Genomic DNA, 14,481 nt, shown 5'->3' on the forward strand with positions numbered 1-14,481 from the left:
ATATCGTTAGAATTTACACTTGGTATATTTTGTCCCTCACTTATCCTCAGTATATATATTATGGTTGTACACATGAACATATATTTGTTTGTTTGTTTGTTTATTTATTTATTTTAAAGATACTATTTATTTGAGAGTGTGAAGGAAAAAGAAAGACACCGTGCACAAGCAGGAGGAAAGGTAGAGAGAGAAGCAGACTCTTGGCTGATCAGGGAGCCCCAAATGGGACTTGATCCCAGGATTCTGGAATCATGACCTGAGCTGAAGGCAGACGCTTAACTGACAAAGCCACCTAGGCACCCCACACAAACATTTATTTAATGTTACATATTTTGGATTAGAGCGAGCTTCCTCCCCTACCCTGGCCTGACCAAGCAATAATATTGTAATTGTTTTTATCAAGTCAAGTAAACATATATTTTTTTAAAATCTGGTAATAGTTTTTCTCTGATTATTGAGTGACATAAGCAGTCATTGTAAGAGGTACAGGTTTACAGAAGGTGGTAAAAGTCATTTGAGCCTTTACCCCATATAGATAACCACTGTTGATGTGGGCCTTATATTGTTTTAGACTTTTAGGCATTTATATCTGCATTTTCTAAAGTTTGCAAAAGGGTAAGGTACTGTGGTTTGTGACACAGATATGTTTTGTCTTTTATCCTCCAAATACTTACTGGTGGTTTTCTTTCAAAAACCCCACAGGCTTATCAAAAGTCTAGAGTCCCACAACGTTAAGCTTCAGGCAAGCGGCAGCACAGAAAAGCTTTGGGTTAGAGAGGGTTGTTTTCATCATTCTTTCGCTTCAGCACAGACCAAGGCTCCCGGCATCATCCTGGCTTTTCAGGAGCGTGCAGATATCCCCAGGAGAATTCATTTCCCCTTTCAAAATGGGATAGCCACACCAAGATCCTGGCACAGGCGTGGTGCAAGGGAAACAGCTTTGGTGCAGCTATCAAGGATAGTTTTCTCTGAGCTTACAAAGCATCATTGCTGTAAAAATTCATGTAGTAAATTAACTAGTTGTTTTAAAAAAGTTTACATATGCTCATCGTTTCAAAAAAAAAAAAGTCTGTTTTGAAATCAGTACTTTGCATATATCTAACTGTGACTTAGGAATGCTTTGGGTTCTGATTCAGAGGTGTTGGTAGGGGAAGGTGATTCCTTTTTTCCACACTGGTGGAATTTGGCTAGTCACAGATCTGTTGGGTGCCTGTGATAGGTCAAACACTGACATCTGTGCTGAGGTGTCTGAATTCAATTCAATATTGCTGTGTTGAGTTTCAGCAAGAGACTTAGGATCTCCATAGTCCGTGTTTGTCCGCTTAGATATTTCATGGCAAAGACACTCGAGCGATATGTTCTCACAAGCAGTCATGTATTTCTTGATTGGAATTTGAGTCATACAGATAAATGCATTTGTCAAAACTTAATGATATACTTCAGATTTGGATATTTCGTGCTTGTAAATTTTCTCTCTCCCCAAAAAAGGAATTATAAACAAATATCAAACTTTAGTTACTGATATGTGTGCTGAAGAGCTTAAGGGTAACAGTACTGACGTCTGTTGCTTTGTCATGCAGCAGAAAAATAGGGTGGGCTTTGATGATGGGGAGGCAGGTGAGAAGGCAAATGCAGTAAGATATGAGCAGTGGTGGAGTCCCAAGTGGTGAGGATGTGGGTGTTTACTTGATGGCGTTACGCTTCTTTATGTGATTGGATATCGTCATAATAAAATGCTAGGAGTTTGTGTGTAACGAGGCTCTGTGTGAAGGGGTTAAGGCACAGTCTCTGGAATTATCTTTTTGGCTTAAAAATTCTGACTCTTCCTCTTGCTAGCTGTGTGAATAACACATAACTGAACCTCAGCTGGGTTGTTTGTTAAATGTAGATAATGAATACACTTAGTGCAAATCTCCTTCCATAATGAATGTCTCACGGACACTGTAAATGTGATTTCACAGAGCAAAGTTAAGTTTATAATTTAGATTATAAATGAATGACCATACGCTGAGGGCCCACTATGTGCTTGGCACGCTCATTCGGTCGTTTCCAGGGGAATGAGGCACTCCCATTCTGCATCGTGCTGTGTGTGCTCTTCCGTGGAAACTTCCACACAAGAGAAGGTGTGAGGAGTGTGATTAGCACAACTGAGAGTGGCTTCATTAAAAGTGACAGAACTCCTCCCTGGCACTGTTGATCGTCCTTGGCCCGGCATCTCCTTTGATCTAGAAGGCCCTTCAGAGAACTGGCATCTGCTTTGTTAGACTGTGTAATTCTGAATCCTCATTTTAAAAGGTATTCCCTTTGTGTAAGGCTAGGCTATCCTCTATTTGGGGCTTATCCCGTTATTGCTCTATGGACCTGTGTCCTGGGAAATTCTTCTAAGGTATTAGGCTCTCCCTCCCTCCCCACAGTCAAAATCATGTTTATGCATTATGACAGCCTGTTCCAGCCTCGTGCTGGGAGGCCAAGGGAGAGGGTTGGGGACCTGGGAGAGGCTGCCGCTGGGTCTAAGGACACCAGTAGTGGAGGATGGAAGGACAGTACTTCAGGTAATTCTGTGAGTGTGCTGTTTACTTCTGGATGTCTGATATCATGCTGCAGGAAACTAAGGTGGAAACCAGTTAACAACTATGGTGTTGAGTATAGTGTGGGGTATACAGCAAATATTGGCTACCTTTTGAAAGGAGAATGAGCTGTCAGTGGGTAGGAGGAATAGACTTAGATACTAGTTTTCCAGCTGCAATAATGAAATGTGCATGAATCTTCACAGTAAATGATTGGTATTTTCAAAGGTTATCCTCATATTGGACAGCTTGATAGGTCAAGTGTGAAATAGGACTCAATCTCTCTGCCACACCGATACTACTGGAGAACTTAAAAGCTGCCAGAATTTTCTTTGAGTTTTACTAGATGTGGATACTAGCTCTTGGGCATTTTTCTGTGTTGTTCTGGGTGTTGCAATTCCAAAGTCAACTCAAAAAATATTATTATTTTTCCCCAGGAAGTAAAATGCATAGCAGTTTATGATTTCCTTAATTTCCTATTTGTAACACTTGGCCTGGCTCCCTTTAGTATGATTTCTTGCTTGAATGAGGCACTTTTTTTAAGATGCTGAAAGTCCTAGCAGAAGAAAAGAAAAGACTATTCTAGCTTGAATGCTTCAGAGATAATCAGAAACAATATTGTGAAGACAGTCCCAAGAAAATAGGTGTAGGTTTTGTGGTGTGTGAGGTTAGGTATAGAACAGGTTAATATATCAAGCACTCCAATTCTTGGGGATATAAACATGTAAGTCCTTATTTGAGTGTAGATCTGAGGAGGAGGTGATGGGAGTTAAAGTTTGAAGTCAGTGCTCATCTCTATGGCTATTGAACGGACCTGTCAAAAATGAAGACAGTAATCTTAGATATAGTTGAACATGCACTTGAGTATCTTGAATGTATTTACAAAACTAGATGGACAAGAGGAGGAAGGAAGGGAAGGAAAGGGAAGGAAGGAAGGGAAAGAGGGAAGGAGGAAACCAAAGAAAGCTGTCATAGAAAAGGAAAAAGTAAGTATTTTTCCAACCTTCACAACCCTTGAAAGTCAACCAGATAAATATAAACTCTTCCCAGTTCATGGAAATCCCACAGTTTCACCCTCCAGGATGCAATCCAAAGTCATCTTTGTGTTTAACATTCAAGCAATAGACTTATGCTTCAGACACTATGAATGGATCTGGACAGGCAATAAAAGAACAAGACACTGCAATTTAAAACTCAATGTAATTTGAAAGTGACATAACAAATGAGGCTGGACCTCAGTAGATGTGTGCATCATGGGCAAGGGGTCTGGGATCTCCCATCTCTCTTGGCATAGGTCATTCCTGGTCTCTTGAATTCCAGTGGGTCATACACCACTTTACCAATCTAACATGGAAAATAGAAAGTGGGTTCTTTTTTATGGCAACATCACCAAGCCATTGTTTGGAACTCTGTATCTCCGGCATTCGCAATTGTAACAGATTTTAAGTCTGGAATCTGTGTTTATTTGCAGGTTGGGAGTCAGTGGACATGTCCTTTATTATTGTTGCTGTTAAACAGTGGCATGGTTTGAATCTCACTGACTGCTTGGGAACTGTTACAGGAGCCCTGTTTCAGAGTTAGCTTACCTGCTTTTGCTGTTTTTTTCTTGTTTTATTTTTTTGTATGTTTGTTGTTGTTGTTTTTTTTTTAAGACCACTATGATTAAATTATGGGCTATCTTAAAAGCACTTAGGGAAAAAAACTAAATTTAACAAGGCCGTAAGTATGTTTTTCTATTTATTTTCTGTTCTTGAATATAGGGAAATGAACTTAATATGGAGAGATTTTCTGAAGATCTGAAATAACAAATGTGAGTGATTTGCAGTGCTGAATCTTGGTGTGCTTTACAGGTTTATTTGAGGTGGTGTTCTCATGATGTCTAATTTAAATAGATAACTAAGAAGCCTAGCAAATACAGATGGAAAAGCAAAGTAACCTTTCTCAGTTGTTGACCCCTTCATGTCTTCACTTTCCAGCCCTGTCTAACTGGAAAACCCATCTCTTCCTTGACCCAGCACCATGTCCCCTTCTCACTACACTGTGTTCTTAACATTTATTACAGTCTTAATATTTATTAGTAATTGTATCTCTTTTCTTCAGGAGGTTTTAAGTTTCTGAAAGGCAGGCACTCTGACTTTTTTTTTTTTTTTAATCTGAATTTCCACAGAGTAGATGCTCAGCAGATGTTTGAAAAGGGTAGTACATTCTCTAGTCACTCTTGGTTTTCTTGCATGACACTTTAGGATGCCTTGTTGGTAGATGTGGAGCTGTGTTTCCCAAAGATGTCTTCTGGAGGCCTCTGCATGTATAGGCATCCCTGACTCATATGATAGAGTTAAAAAGGCTGATATAGCAGGGAACACTGAAACAATTGAAACATTGAAACAATCAAGATATACTACTATGGATAACTGCCTATGTTTGTCTCACATTTTAAGTTCTTATTTTTTATTTGTTTTTAGGATAACGTGATAATTGGGAAAAAAATGTAAATCAGTACTGAAAGGATATAATGCTCCACCTATAATACCAGTGCTCTGCCCCTTAAGATAACCTCAGTTAATATTTCAGTGTTCATTTAGATTTCATTGTGACTATATAACTAGTTGCAAATGTATTTGTTTTTTTAAATACTGATCGTTAAGGTCTATTTGGAGCATATAGTGTGTGTGGACGTATTCCCATGTTCACACAAAAGATATATTTAATCATTGTTAATGGACACATAGTATTATATTATTTCCTTATGTGGCTATAAACACCTTTTTTTTTTTTCCCAACTCCAAATGTCCACATGCTGATGGATATTTTGGCTCTTTTCAAGTGTTTCACTATTATAATTATGTTGCAGTGAAAGATCCTTATTTTTCTAGTTGATTTTCATAGAAATGGGAGTGCTCTACCAATAGAGCATAGAAAACCGATAAGTTTTCTATGAGCACTGGGTAGGTGGACCTCCTAATTGTCTGAGAACATTCTAGGTGCTTTTTAACTGCGGTGACTTTTTCAGTAGTACAGAACAAGTACTCAGCCCTATTTCTTGATTTGCACTGGGCTCATAGGCCTGCAAGAAGGATGTTGAGTGCACTCCCTGATTGGGAAATCAGACATAGGGACATGTCTGACAGGCAGGTTTCTACGGAGCAGAGCTGGTTAGTGGAGGGGCTCTGTGAGATGATGTCTGTGAGTGAGGAAAGGAGGTGACCTTACAGCTTTAAGGGCATAGAGGTCTTGGGGTTAGGGTGTGGCAGTGCATGACTGTGCCATTGTCCCCTAGAGAATGTGTGCATCTGGCACAGAGGCTGGCCTATAAAGGGAAAAGCTGTGTCACTGGGGGCTCAGCTACTTTTCTTGAACACTTGTGGGAAGCTGAAAGATCTTCCTTGATTGTGGCGAGAGAGAAGCCTAGAGGAAACCAGTGGTACTGTGACCATCGATGGCAGAATGGTAGCAGATGGCAGAGTCCAGACAGTAGCATATGGCACCAAACAGAGGGCCAAGTAGAGGAACTGACAAACCAAGACAAATAGGGAAAATACAAGATTTCTGATCAAGAATGTGGGAGAGCTCAGAATACTAGTAATATTTCTGGGAAAGAGAAAGAAACATCTTTAAATCTGGGTGTGGCCAATGGTCAGATGACCACTCTCTGAGCAGGGGCCCAGCAGGCGGCAGACCTTCAGCGAGACCCCAAATTTGGAGACTTGAAGTAGGGTTGAGTGCCTGAGATAAAAATGCTCAGTCACATGCTGGATGAACACAGAGTGCAGACAGAAACCAGGGAGACAAGAATGATTGACTCCTTTTTCCTGAGGGCACACTGAAAAGCCAAGTGTGTGAGCCTTCAGCTCTGGGGCTGGAGATGGGGTTGCTATCATTTTTTACCCCATCAGCTCCAGAGCTGCTTTCACTGAACCTGGCCCACTGGCAAGGGGGAGAGGGCAATTACATCTGGGCAAAGACACCGAAGAATCAGTGCAACAGGCACATTCCCCAGAAGACCAGCAGGAACATCCAGCTAAGACCAAGTTTATGGATCACACAGAACTGCAAAAATAGGGGAAGATAATATATAGAATTCATATTTTTTTCTCAGGATTTTTTAGTCTTTCAAGTAAAAATATTTTTTTCCTTTTTAGCTAGTTTCTTATTTTTACAACTCTTTTTAAAAAATATTTTATTTATTTATTTGACAGAGAGAGAGACAGTGAGAGAGGGAATATAAGCAGGGAGCGTCCAAGCAGGGAGCCTGATGTGGGGCTCAATCCCAGGATGCTGGGATCATGACCTGAGCCAAAGGCAGACACTTAATGACTGAGCCACCGAGGCGCCCCTTAACAACTCTTTTTTAATTTTCATTTTTATATTTACATTTTATATACACATATTTTTTAATTTTTGGCTTCCTTTCATTGTATTTGATTTTATTTTTGTATATACATAAGTTTTTCTTTCTTTACAATTTTAGGACCTAATTTCTTCTAATAAACAGAGCAAAATACACCCAGGATCTAGTGTATTGCTCTGTTCTGTTCACTTGTTTGATTATATTCTCTCTTTTTTCTTTCTTTTTTTTTTCTTTCCCCCCAGTTTCTGAACTTTTCTTATTTGTTTAGTGTAAACTTGACGGGGGTTGTTGTTGCTATTTTTGCATTTTGTTCTCTTGTTCATGTATTCTTCTTTGGACAGAAGACAAGACGAACAAACTCACCCCAAAAAAGAGAATAAGAGGCAGGACTAACTGCCAGGGACCTAGTCACTATGAACATAAGTAATATGTCAGAACTAGAATTCATAATAACGATTATAAAGATATTAGCTGAGCTTGAAAAAAGCATGAAGACACTAGAGAATTCCTTTCTGAAGAAATAAAAGAGCTAAAAATCTAATCAGATCAAAATAAAAATGGCTATTAATGAGGTGCAATAAAAATGGAGGCTCTAAGAAAAACAAAAACAAAGGAGGGTTAAAAACTTCCATTAAAAAAAAAATGGAGGCTCTAACTGCTTAACATAAATGAGGCAGAAGAGAGAATCAATGACATAGAAGACAAGATGATGGAGAATAAATAAACCAAGAAACAGAGATAAACAACTACTGGATCAAGGGGAAATATTTGAGAGATAAGTGATACCATAAAGGGAAAAAATATTAGAATAATTTGGGTCCCAGAGCAAGAGGAAAGAGAGGGGCAAAAGGTATATTTGAGCAAATTATAGATGTAGACTTCCCTAATCTGGGGAGGGAAGCAGGCATTCAAGTCTAGGAAACAGAAAACCCCTCCCCAAATCAATAAAAATAGGTCAACACGTAGACATATAATAGTGAAGCTTGCAAATTTCAAAGACAAAGAGAAAATCCTGAAATCAGGTCCTTAACCTACAGAGGTAGAAACAAGGCTGGCAGCACACCTCTCCACAGAGACCTGGCAGGCCAGAAGGAACTGGCTTGATATATTCAGGGTGCTAAATGAGAAAAATATGCAGCCAAGAATACTTAATCCAGCAAGGCTGTCATTCAGAATAGGAGAGATAAAGAGCTTCCAGGACAAAGAGAAACTAAAAAAATTTGTGATCACTAAACCCTCCTTTAAGCAAACAGAGACCCCAAAAGTAACATAGACCAAAAAGGAACAGAGATAGTATACAGAAACAGTGACTTTACAGGTAATACGATGGCACTAAATTCATATCTTTCAATAGTTACTTTGAATATAAATGGGCTAAAAGCTCAAATCAAAAGACACAGGTTATCAGATTGGACTTAAAAAGTAATGTCCATTGATAGGATGTCTACAAGAGACTCATTTTGTTATTCTTTTTTGACAAGATTTTTATTTACTTGAGAGAGATAGCACAGAGGGAGAGGGAGAAGCAGACTTCACACTGAGCAGAGAGCCCAATGCTTAATCCTAGGACCCCGAGATCATGACCTGAGCCAAAGGCAGATACTTAACCAACTGAGCCACCCAGATACCTGCTAAAATAAATAAATAAAATCTTTTTAAAAAGGAAATACATCTTTTTTTTTTTAAGATTTTATTTATTTATTTAATTTTTATAGAGAGACATACAGTAAGAGAGGGAACACAGCAAGCAGAGTGCGATAAGGAGAAGCAGCCTTCCCACCAAGCAGGGGCCCAGATGCATTGCTCGATCCTAGGACTCTGGGATCGTGACCTGAGCCTGAAGGTAGATAGATGCTTAATGACTGAGCCACCCAGGCACCTAAGCAATACATCTTTTAATTTAATAGCCAACATGTAAGATTGTTTTATTAGTCTTAAACTATAAAAAGAGTAAGATATTACAATTGAATTGAGCTTTTCTGAGGAAACTTCTGTCTAGCTTTAAAAATTTTATCACCAATGAAGTCTGTATTAATAGTTATGAAAGCAATTAATAACATCAGAGATATGATCAGACAAGTAGGCTTGTTTATCATTACAGATTTTAATGAGAGCTGTAATATAATAATACATATGTAATATTTTTTAAGTATGGCAATATGAAAAGATGATTTGTCAAACTTTAATTTAGAAACTTTTATAGGAACTAAAATTAAAATTATTTCCTTGAAAGCAAAATGTATTGTCTTAGGATCACATTATTACCTAAACTGTTCCAGGTGGTATTATCATGCCCCTACACTCTCCAGATGAAGGAAGTACTTTAGATAATATGGAATTAATTGACTATAATATTTGATAGGAAATTCATATATAAAAGCTTTATCAGTGAAGGATTTCTTAATGTAAAATAAGGTCTCCCTGGAGTGTCTGGGTGGGTCACTTGGTTAAGCATCTGACTGTTGACTTCAGCTCAGGTCATGATGGCAGGGTTGTGAGATGGAGCCCCACATGGGGCCCTTTGATGGGTGTGGGGCTCCTTTAAGATGCTCTCTCTCCTCCCTCTCTCTCTGCCCCCCCCCAAACAAACAAAAAACTACTAAGATAATGTCTCCCTAAACAACTTCCTAGTTGTTCTTGTCACAAAACCCTTATCCAAGAGATGGCCCTAGTTCCATATTTTACTTAAAAAATGACTGTTTCAGGTATATGCAATTTAAATCTTTGATGGGTAGCAGTGTGGTGGGGATCCAAGTATTTCTTGGGGATCCAGGTATCAATCAAGGGATGTGACCAATGGTGAAATAGTTTATTCTGACGTCTTGCATACTTGAAATTCTTTGTTCCAATGTGAGGCAAGCCCATGTCAGACTTGTTGAAAATTGAAATAATTGTTTTAGTTTCAGGGATGCCATTGAGCATCTGGAAAGAGTCATTGCAATATTATCTAATTCCCAGTGACTGCATTACAACTTGAGGAAATAGGACTCCATTCACAGGAGATATTATAAAATATCAAAGATAGGTAATTCTCCAATTTTAAGTCTGGGTTTTAGGGTCATCATGAGATCACAGAAGTTAACTCATTTTCCTTGGGAAATTGGCACTTAGGCCTCTACCTTATCACCCTGTAATTGTATGTCCTTTACAGAGTTTCCTCTTTCTGTAATATCTTCGACTCTTCTTTCTTCACCCTCCTCCTTCTCCTTGCCTTCCAGAGGTAGGTCAATCTGAAATACATTGTAACTTTCTCAATTAAGAATCCTGTCAAACCTCATGAAAGTTGATCACCATGCTGGAAATTATGCCATGCAATTGTGCTGAAAACTGGGTATTTCAATTTTGCTCCAGCGGTGAACCGTGGAATTTGTACTTCCCCCAACAACTCCAGTGTTACCGGCTCAAAATAGATGATCACCTTCGTAGCCTCCATCCATACAGTGCTGCATTTACATTTAGGAAGCTATTATGTTTTTGAAGAGAGCAATGTTGAATTCACTAAACTTGTTTAAAAAAGATAGTTGAAAATAACATTCTTATCGATATTCCCGATGAACATTTTCAGACATTTTCTAGGTCCTTTTGCATTGTGGTTCTAAACTGTTTCTTATAAGCATTATTTTGTATAAGTATATTTTCTGAATCCCATCTCTAAAAAGCAGAGTGAATTAGTTTTATAAAACTTATCTGATTAAAAACATTTCATATTTATTCTCTTTAGGTTATGCTTTCCTTAATGAATTTTTTTTCTTTTAGATTTAATAATGCTTCCAAGGGTATTTATTATCCAGCCTGGGACTATTGGGGGACTATAAAAATTGGTATAAAACTGTGTTACTGTAATTAGAATGACACTTGTGGTAAGGAATGAGAAGAAAACATTTGAGAAAGCATTATTTTAATGTGGTTAATAGAATCAAACAAGAAGATCACAGCATGGGTTTTTTTAGGCTTCCTAAATGGCTACAAATATTCTCATAAGTGATATGGTAGTTGAGAATCTTACACACTTAGAAGCTTATCAAATATGTTGCTTACAATTCTTCTCCTAAAATGTATGTAAATTACAGTAACTGGTTCCCATCTAACCAAACGGAATCCTAGTCATTTGTGAGCACTCTTCATTATCACAAACTCACCAGAAAAGGAAGAAAAAAAAGTGAATTCACTGCACATTCAGGCTGCTGCATGTAAGAGTAGTAGTTATGGGCAAGGAATTCAGTTTTTACACACTCAGGTTTTACTACCTTGGACTCGGTAATATGGTTATCAGTATGTAAGTGCACTATCTTTCCATACAAAATCTTTCAGAGTAGCTATTTTTTCTCCCCTCTGTCTCTTTTTTAGCTTGTTATCCTAAAGTATGGTTAAATCACCTTGTGTTAGACAAAAATTGAATTTCATGTCGGGGGTTTTTTTTGTAATTTTATTTGGGATTAGGAAGATAATGTGAAAAACAAACAAACAAAAACAACCCAGAAATTTGTGTATTTGGAGAAACCAGATCTTTAAATAAAATGGAAACTGTGACATTGTGTGAAATCAACTTGATTAATACTGAATGAAAAGACTAGATACTGCTCAGTAGCGTTTGGCCACTTAATTTTCAGCCCTTTGAGTAAATAACTGAATTAAATTACTTCATGTGAGTTTCAGTCCAGATGAGAAAAACTTGCTTTTCTGTGGGCTATTGACATACTATACTGATTTAGTACTTGAGATCTAACAAGAAGAGATGATTTTAGTGAACTTATTTTTGGCCTGGGTTATAAGATGCAGAGGTACCTAGTTTGGATATAGTCTTTTCCTTTGTCTTTTGACACTTGTCCCAGTATGGATGCCCAGTCTCCAAGTGGCTGTTCAGTCTACCAGCTTGGTGGCATGGAGTCCTTTGACGCATGGTCAAATGGTGACATGTGTAATTGACAACACTTCACTGAGGCTACAACTGTTCCTCTGTCTTGATGGTTTGTGCCTAAGGCTGATTTAATTAAGCCTATGTAGTGCCAATTAACAATGCCCAATTAGGTATTCTGTCTGGCTTTCAACTTTTGCCGCTGGAAAGCTCGTAAAGAAAAGCATCTCTTTCTTCTGGATGACAAGCATATGAAAATTGATAATGGCAATGGAATGCTGGTTACAGTTTTTAAAGAATTTGAAGTGATCACAATTAAAAATTTGAGTAGACAGCAAAAAGTATTTTTTCTACTTGTTGTCTTCAAAAGGGAATTAAGAAATGTCTTCCAAAAAGACAAATTCCAAATGCCATTTTTTGGTTTAATTGCTGAAAACAATTAGTGATGATAGCTATCATGTTTTGACTTCTTTTAAATGTGCCAGGCATTGAGTAAGCACTTTACCTACTGTTTTTCATTTATTACTCACATCATCCTACCACTGGCAATTATTTCGTTATAACCATGTTACAGACAGGCAAAACACTTTTACCTCTCTGAGCCTCATTCTCTTCCTGTCTATGAAGAAAGTGATGGGCAGAGGTTGGAAAGTTTAGGTCTGTTTAACTCCCCAGTCCTTGCTCTTACTGCTGTCCTTACATGCTGTGGCCTAACTACAAAATAAATTAGTTCTACTTGGTTTCTTTCCTCGTGTGTTTTCTCATAATAAGTTGTCATCATAGCTAGTTCATTACCCACCTAGACTTGAGCCAGTTTGTAAGACGTGGGTTTGATGGATGTTATAATGGTTCATATCAAGTGGTTCATATCAGCAGCAAGTGTTGGAGGGCGTCAAGGGCATCAACAAAGGTGCTCTGCTTGCTTCTGAGAGAAAGTGTACCCTAGTTTCCTGAGTGTAAGCAAATATAGGAGAAAGGAACACCAACCAATAAAGACAGTGAATCCTAATAATCTGACTACATCATCTGGAGTGGCTGTCATACCCAGTGCTGTCATAATGCCAGATCTTTCTGTAGCTCCCTGTTGCCTTCATGATAAAACCCTCTGTGACTCCTTCTCTGGGAACCTTTGCCTGCTTGCCTTGAGTAACAAGAACCATAACAGAGATAGCTAAAATGGCCAACACTCATGGAGGAGTCCTCACCTCACTTGAATGGTGGCAGACACAGAAAACTTATTATTAATATTATTACTTATCCATATCTGCCCAAGTGTCAACGATCCTTTAGATTCTTTATAATATAGTAAAGTAATAAAATGAGCTAACTGTGGCAGTAGTCTTTCATTAATCATAAGAGTTTTCGGGCTCTTGAGATAAAGTATTCGCATGTATGATTTAATTCTCAGAGAAGTCCCATGGCTTCTTCACAGTGGAGTAAACTGAGTCTCGGAGACATTAAGTAACTTGCCAGTGGTCAACAGTGGGATAAGAGATGAAGGCCTGACGGCAGCCCAGTCTGCAGATTCTGAACCTGCTGCTGAACCAGAAGACTCATATGACCTTATAGAAAATTGACTTAGTTTTCTGCATTTAGATGAAGATGAATGACTGACAGAGAATACCAGCTGTGACCAGAAGAAATGTACTATTTGTTTTATGAAACCTGTTTGATTTGAAAGCTGCCAGTTTTTTCTCTTATTTTTCTTCTCATGGATGTGTGAGGGGTGGGCAGCTGTCCTATTTGCTGAAGACCTCATTTCTGTCACTGGGCTGCTTCACAAATGTAGCTTTTAAGCCAGGTCCATGAAGATATTTGAGCTTACGAGTTGGTTCTCAAAGGTTGAAAGCAATCACATCCCCCATTCCTTGAGTGTGTCAAGAAGTGAAAATCCCTTGGGCACCTGAGTGGCTCAGTGGGTTAAAGCCTCTGCCTTCGGCTCAGGTCATGAACCCAGGGTCCTGGGAGTGAGCCCTGCATCGGGCTCTCTGCTCAGTGGGGAGCCTGTTTCCCTCTCTCTCTCTGCCTGCCTCTCTGCCTACTTGTGATCTCTGTCTGTCAAATACATAAATAAAATCTTAAAAAGAAAGAAAGAAAGAAAGAGAGAGAGAGAGAGAGAGAGAAAGAAAGAAAGGAAGGAAGAAAGAAAGAAAGAAAGAAAGAAAGAAAGAAAGAAAGAAAGAAAGATAGATCGATCCCACCTAGGATGTGGGATGTTTTGTTACCCTGCCAACCTTCAGAAATATTACTTGCTTTCAATTTTAATCCATTTCTTCCTCCCTTATCCCATCAATATCTAGAACATCCACTTAGAAATCTGTTGCTTTCCAAGAATACAGTTATTAACTACTCCCTTTGCATCTTGTCTTAAACCTCTCTCCCATGTACTACAGCCTTCCTTTTGACATCTCAGCTGGCTGACAGGTAGTTAGCTTTTCTGACTGGCAGATTAGTGCCTCTGCCACATGGGAGTGTCATTACAGTTAAATTAATACCTCTGGCCTGGATTTATTTAGCATCTTCTGACACTCAAAAGATCAAGGGAACATATGCCTTGTTTTCTCTTGGGATGTTGAGTATTAGATTAAACTGGTAGGAAATATTTTAATGTCCTCAATAAAGACTTTGTATTTGGGTGTCCTGTTGTTTTTTTGAAGTTCCTTATGCCTTTATTTTCAAAGTTAGTTTAAGTGAGCTTTTACCACTTTGGG

General features: G+C 38.5%; 1 protein-coding gene across 1 annotated transcript in view; it reads left to right on the forward strand.

Moving 5' to 3' along the window:
• Window positions 1–14,481, forward strand: part of SUCLG2 (succinate-CoA ligase GDP-forming subunit beta) — a 275,266-nt gene that overhangs the window by 121,447 nt on the left and 139,338 nt on the right. The window lies entirely within an intron of this gene.

Source organism: Neovison vison, chromosome 6 (genome assembly GCF_020171115.1).
Source record: "Neovison vison isolate M4711 chromosome 6, ASM_NN_V1, whole genome shotgun sequence".
NCBI classification, from domain to species: Eukaryota; Metazoa; Chordata; class Mammalia; order Carnivora; family Mustelidae; genus Neogale; species Neogale vison.